Raw genomic sequence first — 14,097 nt, forward strand, 5'->3', positions numbered from 1 at the left:
CATTTTGACCTGAAGTGGCCTTCCAATCTGGTAGGTACATTGCAATACAGCCCCAAATCACATGTGCCCCCTCTGATACATGTTATATTTTGCATATTGCAGAAATACTCTGTGAATCTGCTGAGTAATAGGAGGCTCAGTAGGAAAACTGTATTTATGAAACCACTGAAATGAACGTCTGTTTGTTCTTGTGTTACAAAGTGCTCATCTCCTTTTCAAATATTGCAGAGAGAAATGTCAAATTCCACAATGTAAAATCAGCAGTTTTGTATCATACGCAGCTGGATAACAAAGTTAAAATGAAACGAGCGGATTCTCACTTTGGATGCATATTTATTTTACTGTCTTTTCTCTCATTGTCTTTTACCTGTATTGCATCAGGTCTTTTATACGACTCTGAAAAATCATCATCAAAAGCACAGGTGGAAATATACAAACAAAATTATGCACAGGTATATTTTTCCTTTTTTATCTTTCTGCATAACTACTTCTTGAAACTTTCTATCTAACTATGAAAAAGATCATTTTTTCTCAATCTGTTGTATCTGCTTTTATTTGCTACCATTAAAGTTATTACATATCCATGTGTCATTTTACTCTGGGAAACACTATTGAAAAAAGCAAACTGTTCCATGTTCATGATTATCGGAGCAGACGGTATGTGTTGCAGTAGGTTAGTATTGAATGTAAAAATAGTAGCACCACCTATTGGCAAAATGCATAAACTGATCCATCAAATTTCATAGTAGCATTCATGCTGCTACCAGATGTTAAGGTTGCAAGTTATTATTTGTAGTTTGATTTAGTTATTCAAAATGAACATGTTTGTTAATATGGCCTTTTTTATTTCTTTTAGAGTACATCTAAAACAGAATGGAAAGGGACCTGGTTTTAAACTGGGAAAGCAACCCAAACATAATCCAGAAATTCTTAATGCCAGGGTCAAAATTGTTTTGAATATATCTAAAAGGTCTGAAACCTTTCTAACATTGTGGATTTTGTATATTGACTAATGCCCTGATCCACGAATTTTAAGGTCTCAAATTCCCCTGACAGAATCTTGACAAGTCCCTTGATTTAAGTGGACTATAAATGGGAGCAAAAATTAGCGTGGAGGGGAAGTATTCTAGCATTGGGGTGAAAAGACAAGATTTTCAAATATTTGTCCGTATCAACAGATATATAGATATATAGATACATATAATGTGACCTATGAACTGCCCTTGGCTTAGTTACTAAGATGCTGCTTAATAGAAACAAAGACAAATTGCTGCAGGCAAGAGATGGAAATAAAAAAACCCTTTAGTTTAGCTGAACATGAGATGCTAGAAGTTGGGTGTGCAACTTCCATTTTTATCCAGATGGCATTTAAACAAACTGTTAAAGTTAATCCATAAATTCTTTCACCGTGTCTCTTTTTTGTTTTGGTTACTCGGGTTGGGTTGCTCAGAACAGTCCTAACTTAATTTAAACTTTTTAAGACAACTTATTTCTGAATATTTATTTTTTTATTTCTTCTGTAGGATTGATTCTTATGGAATCTCTATTATATTTCTTTTTGCAAAGTGATATTATTTTGCTTTTTAAACATCAATAATATTTATCAAGAAAATTGGTTTCATCCATGCATTGCCGTTGACACTGCTATTTTCTTCAGCTTTCTCTTTCTCTGCTGCTCCTGTTCATTGCTCCATCACTTCTGAGAAAGAAAATGATGCTAATCATGGTGGATCAGATTCCCACAGGAAAAAACTCTCTCTGCATGCTGAGTCTGACTATTCACCTTCAGGTCTGCATTCCTGGTGGTTTCACTGTTTTCTCCTACAGTGCTCAAAATTTTTTAAAAACTGCTGTTTTTTCCCTAAGAGAAAAGCTTCCATGTGCTCAGGAGTATATTAATTTTCGTTTTGTTTCAAAGGAACCTGGTGATTTTGAAGTGTGCTAACCGTCATTGTATCTGCAATCCATCACCAACAGGATGCGTTTTGTACTAAAAATCATGCCAAACCCTGTACCACCCATCAGAGCTCTAGGGTGATGGCCTCTGGCTGGAAAGGGGATACTTATTCTCCATGTTTGCAAGCTCCTGCATCCCAGGATTCATGCTTCCACAGTGTCCTGGTTTCAGCTGGGACAGTTAATTTTCTTCCTAGTAGCCGGTACAGTGCTGTGTTTTGGATTTAGTATGAGAACAATGCTGATAACACACTGATGTTTTAGTTGTTGCTAAGCAGTGCTCATCCTAAGCCAAGGATTTTTCAGTTTCCCATGGTCTACCAGTGAGGAGGGGCACAAGAAGCTGGGAGGGATCATGGCCAGGAGAGCCAACCTGAACTAGCCAAAGGGATATTCCATACCATAGGATGGCGTGCTCAGGATATAAACTGGGGGGAGTTGGCCGGGGGGGGCAATCACTGATGGGTGCTGGCTGGGCATCAGTCAGCGGGTGGTGAGCAATTGCATTGTGCATCACTTGTCTTTTCTTGGGTTTTAATTCTCTCTCTTTTTGTTATTTTCCTTTTCATTACAATAATTTTGTTTTGTTGGTTTTTTGGTTTTGGTTTTTTTTTTTATTTCAACTAAACTCTTCTTATCTCAATCTACAAGTTCTGCTTTTTTTTCCCACTTCTCCCCATCCCACCAGGGAGGAGTGAGCGAGCGGCTGTGTGTTTATTTGCTGGCTGGGGTTAAACCATGACACGTGGCCTCATTTTGATGCAAAGTGGTTGCATCTGCCATCAACGCAAGTACCTCCAGTCTTTGCCTGTGATGATTTTACTAGAAACAATGCCAGCAAGAGCAATACCTTGTTGGTCTCCTCTGTGAAGTCTCTTGTCCAATCTGAACCAGACTAAGCACAGTGATTAAGGTTGCATTTACCACCTTCTTATGTCTAAGGTTTAAGTTTTTTTAGCAGCCCACATTTCTTCATAGTATTTTTTATATGAAAGACTGTTTTTATTCAGTGGAAGGAACAATTCAATTTATTTTTTAATCTACAAGAATGCGTTGGCCAAAGTAATTTACGTAAACTTCCTTGGCTTCATTACACTCTTTCAGTAATGCAAACAGAGCCAGCCACAACTGCAGCTGCAGGCTTGTAAATACTTGCCTAGCAAAACAGTCCTACTACGGCTAATGAATCTTGGTGAGGCTGACACCTCTTTCCTAGCCAGAGCTACAACTGTGCTACTTTCCTTAGATAAAATGAAAACCAGCCAAACAGACTGACAACGCTGCATCATTTTCTAGGGGCCCCTGAAGACATGTCACATGCTATATATCATCCTGGATCGAGTCAAAGTATTGTGTTGTTCTGTCATATTATATATGTGTTTGATGGTATTTCACCACAGATAGCTCCATGCAACATGAAAACAGTATGTTGGAAATCTGTTAAGGATTTAGAGATTTCTGAGGGGCAGACATAACCCCGACGTCCTGTGGCAGAGGGCTGCAGTTAGGTGGCTGCCACCACGTCGTGGGACAGAGGAGGATGGCCTCACCTGCAGGACTCCTCTCACCAGCACATCCAAAACTCCCAGCAGCTACCCTGCAGTGGGTGGAAGATATTGTGGCTGGATAAAGAGAATAGAAAAAGAAAAGCGTCTTGCTCGAGTTCACAGAAATGACTTGGTGCTAGAGCCAAGAAGAGAGTCAAGCAGTCTTGACTCCTCATCATTTGTTGTAATCACTAACCACAATATTTCATGTATGTGTGATTATTATGCCTGCATCCATAGCTCCTGAGCACTTGGTGTCTCTAAAATACATCACAGGCTTAATTCCTCCCACAATTACGTCAGTTTTAAATGTGTCACAACTGTCATCACTGGAATTACTCTTAACTTGCCCCTTTGTAACTAAGAAGAAAAACTAAGATTTATATCACTTCTAGGGAGCTATATATTTTTGGTACTACAAGTTTATTTAACTTCTGACTAATAAACAAAAGCAGGTTGTGGATCCAAAAGAATTATAGCAGGAGACAAATGATTTATCAGTAGAGAGAAAATTTATCATGACATGGTGTCTCATATAGATTATTCCTGTGTGAGTTTCAGGTAGCCACACATTTTTTAAATCATTACCAAAAGTCATTCAAAATAACTAAACCTAACATAAAAGTCATCGCATTGCATTTCTATGGGAAACGGGGAAACTCTTTGTAGGGTATGCCCTTGGTATGCACTTCAAACCATGCACTGATATAGTAGATTATGTACATTTCTGGAACTCAAGTAGCGTATGACTTATTAGAATACATATTGTAGTGGATGAAATACTCCAAAATGTGAAAGCATCTGGGTACTAATAGATTACATCCTCTACACTCACATTATTGAGTAATTATTGGTTATTGAAAGCAATGGAAATCTTTCACTAAAAAAATTTGAAGCAGCCCTTCCTGAAATATGAAGGAGGAAGCCCTTGACCTGTGAATCTTAGGAGCCATAGAGGTTTCATATTTAAATGATAGCTAGAGAGATAAATTACCGTAATCATCCTACCTTTATCATTTCATTGTTTCATTTGGCATCTTAAAGAACTGGCTGGATAATTTTTTTCCAATAATGGTTGCAGTGACTTTTACTCACATTTTTTCATTATTTTATCAGCTTTAAGGCTATGTAATTGTCTTCATTCTGCATAGTATTATTATTCACATACCTGTTTTCCCATTAAACAGTGGTAGTACCTACTTCAAAAACTCTTTCCAAGTAAATATAAACTACTCTTAACAAAGTATTTAGTGTGCACACAAAGAACAAAATGATGACTAATATATATAATATATATATATATAATTTTTTTTTCCATGTGTAAACCATCACTGTGATTGAGAAAGAAATAAACCAAAAGATAACTTGCAACAGATAAATCTAGCACATTTCTCCTTAGGACAAATAACGTTTGGAGCAAAGACAGCATTTTAAAACACTAGGAAGCTTGCTCTGTCTGAGGAAGACACTGATAACCTTGATAACCACTTTTTGCTCATTTACATTCTTCAAGCCAAGCAGGGCATGGAACCAGATCACAGAAATGGGCAAAAAGTGTAATTTAAGCAATTAAGTAATAAGAATTTTTTAAACCACATTAAACTAAAGAGCGCACCACTGCTCCTCTGCGCCCTGGTCCTGCCTCGGCTGCTAGCCTAAGGCACGGTCAACTTGTGTGGCCTTTCTACCTCCAGGTCCCTCTCTAGGAGCTACTAAGGTGATGATTATGTCCAAGCTACTGTTTCAAATAGCCATTCGTAGGCTTCTCCTCCACAAACTTATCTCAAGGGAACCTTTCTGGCCTCCACAGCACCCAGAAGCAAGGTATCCCACAATTTAAGCCCTGTGTTCTCTAAAGATCTCTAATTCCCCAATCAACGTCAACAGCTGAACGTCTAAGAGAGACAGGCCATCGTCTTTGTTCTGCCATCACGAACGCTGACAGCTCACCCTGATGGTCACACCAGCCTTTTTCACAAATGACAAACAATCTTCACAGAATTGCAGGGACCCGGGTTAACTCTAAAATGAGACAGCCGGAGATCCAGACCTCCTACGGAGATGAATCTGCTGCCCAATGTGTCATGGATGCTTTGGAAAGTGCTTACGAATAGCAAACACTTACTTATTATAAATGCTGTGCCAGTTTCCTCTGCATCGTATTGATGCGTGCGATGAAGAAAATGAATATCATCCCAACGTTTTAATAGAAGACTGCTAAATTCCCTCTGATCGGCTGTAATGATTCTGCTCACTAGGCCATGGAATATCAAGTTAGATTTTTCTTCGTTTCAGATTATTAAACATGAAAAATAAAGATTTTAGAAATAAATTCCTGTAAGAAAATAGATTGGATGGCTGAGAGACCAGGATGCAGAGGTGAAAGATGATGTAAAATACAGGTTAGGAAGGGTTCTTTTTCTTCCTTGGAGCAAACTGTATTCAATTAAAATTAAAATAATCAAAGCCTTGTATCAAAATAACTTGACTTTTAGTCAAAGAAAGATTTTAGGAATGCCATTGTTTCTAATACAATTCTGTCCCAGTGCCTGTGCTCTCTGCTGAAAGCGGTTTGGATTTTTGAGCTCTGTTCCTTTGTGGCCAGAGTGGTGCTTTAGGTTTTTTCCGGACTTTCTCTCTCCCTTCATTTTCATCTCCCCCGATCTGTCTCTTACATTTCATTGTAGGGGATGCCCTGTGTTCTACTCTCATTTCTCAGGAATTCTGCACAAATTGATACAACTGGCAGCCATTACACTTATATTCCCCTTAATTGACAATCATACAGAGCTCACAGGAAAGTAATAATATCCAGTTTTCTCTTGTCTAGTTAAGGTCTTTGCTTCCGAACTTGAAAAGCAGCTCCACAAGGCAGGTAAGGTCAAGAAGAAAACTGATATAATTGTCCCATAATTCTTCAAATACCAAGTACTATCAGGCTCTGTATATATAATATAGAACTGACCAAAAGACTTTAACAGTATGGGATCTTGTATGGTATATGACTTCAAGAGACTATGGTTGGCATTAATTTATTTAGGGCAAGGGAAAGAATCACAAAATATATCCAATGCTTTCTTATATAAGCTTCCATACTGTGAAAAAACTAGCACATAGGCCCTACTTCTCTAAGCCGTCTTTTAGCTCCCATTGCATTTATTTTAACTAGTCGGACAAACTTTCAGGCTGAAACTTTCTAGTAATTGAGGGTTTTTCGAGGTGAGGGTGGGGAGAAACAAGTTAAATTAAAGCAATGCAGGAAGCTCATTCTGAAAATGAGACTGGGGTGATCATACTGAAATCAGCACAGTATGGATAATACTAAGCAGGTTGATTTCATTTAGATATGTCACAAATTTAAGGTTTTAAAGAAAATTTGGATGATACATTCAGAGTGAGGGGATTTCACAGCGAGGAATGCCTTCTGCTGTTTCAAACATGGGCAAATCATAAAATTTGCTTCTTAAAATCTCTGTTCAGCTACAACAAGCTGAAGTACAACAGCTAAATTCTCTGAAGTATCTGTCTACAATGAACACGTACACAAGCTCCTCCACACAAACAGAGAAGGACTTCTACCACCACTGGAACACCACACACTGCTGTCCACTGGTAAAGAAACTTCCAGTTCTCTGAATTCTCCCCAAGTCTGAGGAGGAGAAGGAAAAGGGCTCCAGGAAAAAGGGCTATGAACAAGTAGGGAGAAGACATGTGGGGTGGTAGATTAGGGCAGAGAGAAGAAAGGAAATATATTCGAGATGGTAGAGAAGGGCAGGAGGTGCATGCTCCCTTGCAGGGCTCAAGCACTCACGCAAGCCTCATGGATACCAGGATTGTTCATTACAGCCCTGAAATTAGTGACCCAAACTTTCCAAACAAAGGCTCATTAACCCAGAAAAACTTTCCCAGTTAAAATGCACTAGAGGCTACAGATCTTCAGGAGAGAAACCAGGGAAGGCTTTGAATAGGACAATTTTTTTCTCAAGACTCTTTTCTTTCCCCAGCTCTAAGGCTTATGGTGATCAGAGTCCACAGTCACTGCCTTTGGAAAAAAAAATAAAATCTGAAGCATTCCCTTCTTTAAAAATTGTTTCCGTTAAGCCAGCTAGTTGCTCTCATGTTTCAGCTGAAGTGCACATTTAGGGAATTTTTTTTCTAGCTGTGTTCCTTCAGCACCAACCCAAGAAACCATTCACATCAATGAACCTGCTAATACAAAAGAAGTAGCCCCGCAGGGGAGAGTGCCTTAACATTTATGGCTCTTCAGTACTTTATCTTGCATTCTCAGACATATTTTTCACTAAGCATCAAGTCCCTGTTACTAAATAGAATATAATTTAGTCTACAAAAGATATTATAATATGATATCAAGGCAACACTTAAACTCGAGGTGGGGATACAGAATAGACAACCCGAAACAAAACAGGATTCACCAGGCAGCATGGAGTTCACAATTTGTTCACAGCCATATCTTCAATCTGCCACTTCATGTATCACAACTCCCACCACGCTCTATTTTGAGAACTGAGGTGGGATTAAATGAACACACAGATCATGAATCAGTTCTTTGCATATGGGTGGATTTCACCTGCAGTGCCTCATATTTTGTTGTATATTTTCACACAAATAGACAGTGACCATGCTTCTTAATTCTTTTGCCTCTCTTCTCTATGTTGAAAGTTTAACGTAAATATTAACATAAAAGAAATACAAATAACACAGCTGCTTTAAAGAAAATGAAGATCAACTAGAAATAAAATATGTTGCCTGTATTGGAAGTTAGCAAGAATGTGTCAAAATTAAGTTTGACTGCAAAGATCCTGCATGTTTTAAATGATAATCTCTCTTTTCCATGGCTTAGACAATAGTAATGATAGCAATTTGTGTGAACGATATTTGTTTAGCTATGTAAAATGAAACCACACTAATTAGGTATATTTGAAAGCAGTAGGACTGCACTATGAGAAAATTATCCATTGCTCTCCATTGCTTCAACTGCACATGAAACCAGTTCGGAGACTTAAAATGAGAATAAAAAACCCCAAACACTTGCAGTGTGCTACATATCACACACTGTGACAGTGATAAATTCCCTCAGTGATTCTCAGGTGCCCTGTTGTTATCTTTAACTGCCTTCTACCTTGTCAATCTTCTGCTTCCAGATGGTATCGGTCATTCACACAGGCAAAACCTTGCTTAGAGGGACTTACACTTTGTGCTAGTAATAGGTGTTTTATCTTCCAGTGGATTATTTGCCCACTGTTCTCGTGGAATTTCACAAAAGAAGCATCTCTGATTATCTGACAATTTATCTTTTGTACGGATCTTGTTGGAGATTGAGTTACTAGAAGGAGGTGGTTCTCTCAAAATGGAATCTCTCCCTGAGGCTTTTAGTGCAGGATAATAAGACTTCAGCTTCTGCATCGTAGAAAGTAGAGGACAGAAAAATACCTACACCTCCAAAGCGTTTGATGAGGAACACCAATAATTCTGTGCACTGCACACCCTTTTGAGGTATCTAATACTACAGGTGGCCCGTACAGAAAAGACAAGCATATACTCAAAAATCTCTACTGAAGCTCAACTATATTATATATTTCTATACAGTTATCATTTATTGTCTAGAACACTTGAGGTAGAATTTTTTTCTCTTTTACTGAAAATTAAAACCATACTAATTTATCCTTGACTAGCTGCTGCATTGTGCACCTGTTATTGAGAACCCGTTACCATGCATAGAGGCACCACTAATTCCTCTTTATGCTGCTGACATGCGATTATCTCCCTGACTTGAAGCTGTATCAGAGCTATGTATAGGTAGGAGCACATTAATACATCAAAAATGGTAAGCATTCCATCACCTTCATTTTATTTGAGGGATTTCACAATATCCTGACATTTTATCTGAAAATACTTTTGAAAACAATATATTAGAAAGGAAATGGACTTTTTTTTATCTAGAACGTCAGATGTCAGATAAATTTTGCATAAATACTGTGTTGCATCATAACGTAACATACAGTCTTCCTTAATAAAGTTCAGTTTTCTGTAGAGAGGTTGAAGTATTTAATCAGTAGGAGACCTAATAGCTGACTCATTGAAAAGCAAATTACACATGCTTCACAGGCCATCGTGAGCCATGGAGAAGCACTAGCCATAGTCACTCTATAGCGAACGAAGACACTTTTTATTTTTAATAGTAGCTAAATAAAACATTTGCCAGAATTCCTAGACAAAAGTATGAAAGATGTGGTGGGTTGACCCTGGCTGGACGCCAGGTGCCCACCAGAGCTGCTCTGTCACGCCCCTCTTCAGCTAGACAGGGGAGAGAAAAATATAATGAAGGCTCATGGGTCGAGATGAGGACAGGGAGGGATCACTCGCCAATTACCGTCACAGGCAAAACAGACTCGACTTGGGGAAAATTAACTTAATTTATTGCCAATCAAACCAGACTAGGGTAATGAGAAATAAAACCAAATCTTAAAACATCTTCCCCCCACCCCTCCCTTTTTCCCGGGCACAGCTTCACTCCCGAATTCTCTACCTACTCCCTCCGAGCGGCACAGGGGGATGGGGAATGGGGGTTGGGGTCAGTTCATCACACGTTGTCTCTGCCGCTCCTTCCTCCTCAGGGGCAGGACTCCTCACTCATCCCCTGCTCCAGCGTGGGGCCCCTCCCACAGGAGGCAGTCCTCCACGAACTTCTCCAGCGTGGGTCCCTTGCACGGGCTGCAGTCCTTCAGGCACAGCCTGCTCCAGTGTGGGTCCCCTGCAGGGTCACAAGTCCTGCCAGAAAACCTACTCCAGTGTGGGCTCCTCTCTCCACAGATCCACAGGTCATGCCAGGAGCCTGCTCCAGCGCAGGCTTCCCATGGGATCACAGCTTCCTTCAAGGGCATCCACCCACTCCGGCATGGGGTCCTCCCCAGGCTGCAGGTGGATATCTGCTCCACTGAGGACCTCCATGGGCTGCAGGGGAACAGCCTGCCTCACCGTGGCCTTCATCAGGGGCTGCAGGGGAGTCTCTGATCTGGTGCCTGGAGCACCTCCTCCCCCTCCTTCTTCACTGACCTGGGGGTCTGAAGAGCTGTTGCTTTCATATATTCTCACTCCTCTCTCCAGCTGCAGTTTCTGTGCCCCAGCAACTTTTTTCCCCCCTTCTTAAATCTGTTACCCCAGAGGCGCTACCACCATCGCTGATGGGCTCAGCCTTGGCCAGCGGCGGGTCCGTCTTGGAGCTGGTGGCACTGGCTCCATCGGACATAGGGGAAGCTTCTCGCAGCTTCTCACAGAAGCCACCCCTGTAACCTCCCTGCTACCAAAACCTTGCCATGCAAACCCAATACAAAGGAAAAAAAATATTTTCCTTGAGAAGGTTAGAACTGTGGTATTCTTTAATTCCTACAATGCATCCTATGACCTTTGGTTTCTTTGGATTGATTTGTTAATTTTTTTAGCGGCTTAAATCATCTAAAGAAGGGACAAATAGATCAATGGCATAAAAATGGAACAGGTTTGCAGCTGCTCATCTGAAGCCAGAGGGAGAAGAGGAGAAAGCTTTGTTTTAAGAAAAAAGAACAAAGGACAAAAACATTGATGCTGCTGAGGGCACAGTGCCAAAGAACTCTGAAATCCAGGTGACATTTTTAAACTCAACCCATTTACAAGTCCTCTTTGTATAAGTGACTGATTTTTTTTTTTTTTTTTTTGTAACGTGTGTTGCATAAGAGCTGTATCCCAAGGCCCTAATAAGTTACTTTTCAATAAAGGTAGTAGTCAGCACCTGGACAACTCTTCTGAGAAATTATGTAGGATTTCAGAGCTTGGTAGAGTGAAAGAACAAACAGCATTTCCAGAAAAACCCCACCATGTTTCTTTTTTCTGCTGGCCAGAATCCATTCTTTTACTAGAACTAAATGAATTGCAGGAATGTGATAGCTCTCACTAAACCAAGTATAATACACGTCTCCTCTACTCAGCACTTTTCAGTATAGAATTAAAAGAAAAAAAAAGAATTAAAAATGGGGATACAGTAAGTTCTAACTACAATAACTTCTAGAGGAGGCAAATCAAGCTGTCTAACATACGTATGACTTAAGGTGGTCTTCTCAGGTCAAATCAGTAAAAAAGTCACAGTTGCTCTAGGTCTCTGTCAACCCAAGGCTGACTTGAAATGCTCACTGAGGGATATGGGGCAGTAGCCTAGCCACGATGTCTTTGAAACTTTCTAATTTTCAGTCTCATACATAGCAAGAAAATCTATTTTCATGTTTCTCCTTTGTCTGAAGAAGTACACCTATCCCCCCAAATAGATAGGTTCTCAGTAATAAGGTCCTGTTATCGGAATACTCATTTTTCTCTTTCTGCAAGGGGAAAACATGTATATACTGGTTTTGTAAGGAAAAAATATATAAAACCAGAAAGAAACAAGGAAGATATTGCTAAAAGTAATCAGTTACACTGGCAGCAATATTGGAAATTAGTACTAGAAGGTTACTTTCACTTCCCATCTTTTTTGTTTTATTCCAATAAAAAATGTATTATAAAAATTAGTTCTGAAGATAAGGTTGTACCCTTCCAACAGGGGAAATACGTTATATTCACAATAAATAATGATATTACTTATGATCACTCAATCTGAAGATGTCAAAACATCTTGGAGATATTAATGAGTTTGTTAATTGAAACTCACAACTTCCTATGAGGTATACTAATATATTTGTTTAAAAAAAATGAGACATTTGAGGTACACATAGTAGTGTACTTCAGCGGTCTCTCAGTGTCATCATTGCTCAAGATTAAAAAATAATAATTCAGATCATGTTTTACGTGCCTGTAAACCCAGTGGTCACCTAGCCAAAACCCAACCAAAAACTAACATTCATCATCTGTAGTGTGACTACAAGGCTTTCAATTCAAAGAAAAGAAGATAAACTATCTGTTAGCTTGTTTTTCTTTCCTTTCTTGTTAGTGGAAATGTGAGTGTATGCTTTTACCTTATAGGATGTTTAATTTTAAGTTTTTTAAATTTTAAGCCTGATGTCTTACATGGGCTGAGAAACGGTGACCCTGGTGATCCAGCTTCCTGACTCCTCTTTGCTGATAACAATTTCATTATGCATATTGAACCCAACAGCTTGATGTTCAAAAGTGTAAATCTTTTTACCTAGACAGAGTTATTTTAAGTTTATTAAAACACTGCCAAGTGTAGAACACAACCTTTCCTGTTCCTACCTTTCTTGGCTGAGGAACCGGTCACTAAAGATTTTTTATTGAACAACCCTCCCACAGATCATCACTTAGAGACATTTTTTCACTAGTTGATACCATCAGATATATAGCAGAAACAAGAAGAAAAGGAAAAAGAAACAAAAAAGGAAAAACCTGCAAAAAGTGTAAACAAAAACTACTAGAAAACCTGAACATAGAGTCTAGAAAAAAAAAAATCCTCAGATGTCACACAAGATCCCTCTAACTTGCACAGTGAACAGAGATTGCTAGCTACTACTCTAAGAGGTTTGAATGACTTGAGATATATCTAAATAGTGGGGGAAAAAAAGCAATAATAAAGAACTGTAAGGCAGGATTCAGATTAACTTTTGAGTTACTTCTCTAAATACAACAAAAATACCATGTTTTATGAAAATAAAATGAACCTTTCTTCCATTAGCAAGGTTTCAACTAGAATAAAACTAAAATCAGATCATAAATATTGATCATTTCGAGCACAGCTATTGCACCATCTTTTGTAAACTTTTTTCTTTTTTAAATTTTCAATACTTTTTAAATCCCCAAACTCTCCAGTATAAGACGCCTGCCATTTTTTTCAGAATATGAATAAAGCCCAAGCAGAAACATGCTATAATTGATGCCAGCTTTCCTGAATGCTAAAATGCCTTTACCTGGCAGTCTTAAATTTGGCTAACCATTGATGTCAGGTTTTCTTACAAGCAGCAGCTGAAATGGAAAATCAGAACGGGTATGAGTGATTACAGGAATACTCATCAGTGTTGCAAAGGTGATAGAGAAAATTAAGAAAAAAAAAAATTCTCTTTGAATGTCAGCACTTGCACCCTGTATATGTATTTGCATGATTTGGCTTCATCAGAGACACTTTTGGAGCCAAGCAGACAAAACTTTTTCAGTTTTGGGTTACGGCAAACCTTGTGTGCATTTACACTAACATTAGGCTTTTTAAACTATTTTTTTAGCAAGAAATACTCATACAGAAATACCTCTCTGTCGTAGCTTAAAATATGATAATTTGTCACTCATTCTGTCATTATTCTAAAGTTTTGTGGTTGGGGTTTTTTTGCCTTGTTCTTTATCATTCCGTGTATTTTACTAAAACTCTTAGGAGAGGTTGCAGAAGTAATTTGTAGCTGCATAACAGCTGGTTTAGATTTTGTCGGGATTTCTGTTGCATTTTAGTGTGCTTTTGGATTATGTTGTCTTGTGCTTAGTGTGTGTAATCCATGTCTGTATTAAAAGGATACTTGACCGCATTTGGTGTAAATAGTGGTGCCATCTAGTTGCATGAAGACAACCAGTAAATCAGCTTACAATTACTGTGCTTCATTTTATCCGAGAG

The sequence above is a fragment of the Harpia harpyja genome, chromosome 2, assembly GCF_026419915.1.
Source record: "Harpia harpyja isolate bHarHar1 chromosome 2, bHarHar1 primary haplotype, whole genome shotgun sequence".
NCBI classification, from domain to species: domain Eukaryota; kingdom Metazoa; phylum Chordata; class Aves; order Accipitriformes; family Accipitridae; genus Harpia; species Harpia harpyja.